The sequence below is a fragment of the Octopus bimaculoides genome, chromosome 26 (genome assembly GCF_001194135.2).
Source record: "Octopus bimaculoides isolate UCB-OBI-ISO-001 chromosome 26, ASM119413v2, whole genome shotgun sequence".
In the NCBI taxonomy this organism is placed as follows: domain Eukaryota; kingdom Metazoa; phylum Mollusca; class Cephalopoda; order Octopoda; family Octopodidae; genus Octopus; species Octopus bimaculoides.
In genome coordinates, this window is record NC_069006.1 from 21,326,479 (window position 1) to 21,329,042 (window position 2,564).

Below are 2,564 nucleotides of genomic sequence, written 5' to 3' on the forward strand. Positions count from 1 at the left end.
ATATATATGTATATATATATATATATATATATAGAGAGAGAGAGAGAGAGGAGCATAGAAAGAGAGAGGACCATAGAGAGAGAGAATAGACACCCACACACACTGTACTTGTTTACGGAATAAACCAGCAACGTTTGGTGTAAACACTGCGACTTATCGCGCATATACATCCGTTTAGGGTCTGCTAAACCACTCGTAAGTGGACATTTTATTATAAACACCCCTTTACCACGTGAGTACTCAATAGGGCACAGTACATACTTATCTATATAGCCCTACTTGTCTACCCACCTCCTTGCGCACCCATACACCCTATCTTGCGACACATTTATCTATTTGTCTGTCTGTCTATTCACTGGTTTGAAATTATATTAAAAACACCCGATTCGATATTGTATTTTGGTAAACTAGGTTGGGTCCCAAGTCTATAAGTAAGCCCTGGTCGAAGATCATCTGCATTTATTTCATCGATCTGGAATATCCAGCAACAATGATAGCCATTAAAAATACTCAATTTCATATGGCACTTTAGTAAACCAGGTTGGATCACAAGCCGATCTGGAATATCCAGCAACAATGATGGCTATTAAAAATACTAAATTTGACATAGTATGTTCCTGAACCAGGAAGGATCACAAGTCTATAAACCAGTTCTGGTTGAGTATCATCCGCATTAATGTCATCGATCTGGAATATCTAACAACAGTTATGGCCATTAGAAATATCCGATTTGGTATGGTATTTTAGTAAAATATATATATAGATTGAGAAAAAGGGGGTAGTCAGAATTTTGGATCATTCGTTATTAGCGCTTTCGTTCGTTTAACGAACTCATGACAAGATGATTTTGTCTTGAGTTCGATAAACGAACAAAAGTGCTAATAAAGAATTAACCAAAATTCAAATTCTGTCTGAAAGACAAGGTTGATGTAGGTTAATTGTTTTACTCAACATATTCCCGTCTTAGATTCACTTATTGCGGCGGCCCTTTACGTTTTCTAAGCCCTGCAAAGAAACTCGGAAAGTTGGGCTTCCAACGAAGCCTTTCGCGATACCCTTAAGGCCAGGAACTTTTCAGCACCCCCTCGTAAAATCTCAGAAAAATTAATAGTCTGAATTAGGTTTAGCTGGTGTTTCTAGCATCAGGTCGTACGATACCGGAATATGGTATTTCCTTACATTCGTTTCAAAAGTGAGATAAAGATAAGAAATCTGAACCGATTCTTTCAGCCAAAGACAAACAGATTTCATTGTGGCTGACTGTAGAACATAAACAAAACCGTGTGGCTTTTGGTTCCAAGTTCTCAAATGAACTGGTTCTTAGGTTTCTATTATGAATGCATTCCAGTACAGGCAAGGGTGTCTTAGAATATAGAAAACGTACGCTGCGAGTGAGAGGTGAGATATTGTCAAGAACGCACAAAATAAAAATAAGTAGGCAAATCAATACATACACGCTGGCATGGGTTATACAACCACATGGTTTCGAGTTCAATCCTATCCCGCTGCACAACAGAAAGGTTAGAAGAGAAATTCAATGTCGGTGGAATTTGAACTCGGAACGTAAGGAGGGAGAAGTGCCTTAAGCATTTTGGCCAACGCACTCACGATTCTATTCTACTCTAGGCTCAAGGCCCGAAATTTTTATTCGGGGGGGGGAGTCGATTAGATCGACCCTAGAACGCCACTGGTACTTAATTTGTCGACCCTGAAATTTGCGATGAAAGGCAAAGTCGACCTCGGCGGAATTTGAACTTAGAACGTAAGACAGACGAAATACTGTTAAGTATTTCGCCGGCGTGCTAACGTTTCTGCCAGCTCACCGCCTTGGAACGAAATGGAGGTAACTGTTTCAAATTTCTGGCACGGGAGCCGCAGATTTTTTTTTTTTTTTTCTTGTGGGTGACAATATCGACGGTTATTAATTACGACAACGACCAATATTCTCATAAAAAGCAGCATACGTTTGATAATGATGATTACGATGTTGATACGATAACGATGATGATTATGATGATGATAACGATAACAATACCCACCCCAGCTCTCATGTTTATATCTAACAGAGTTATCACATACTACTTCACTCGCTATGGAAATATCACTTTAAGAAAATAACGCTCATATATGTATGTATATATATCGTTCCAGATCTGTTAGAGAAATGGGGCGATTACGAGACAGGAAATGAAGTCTCGAGCAACATCAATTTAAAGGGAAGAAGTGACACTCATGCCTTTCCCACAGACATGTGAAATAAATATGTTGGTATTGCAAATTTGGTTTAAGATTCTATCCGACTTCAAAAGAAACACACGTGTTTCGCATTTACACGCTTTCCAGTTGAATGTGGAGTTTGGTTTCATTGTATTCTATATCAGATGCCGATGTCTACATACATACATACATACATACATACATACATATATATAATGTGACGTATGTAGTACTAACTATTACATTTATAAATGCATATATATAAATACACGTACAAATATGTATAGGCGCACATGTACATAGCTCATGCATATATATATATATATATATATATATGTATATATATA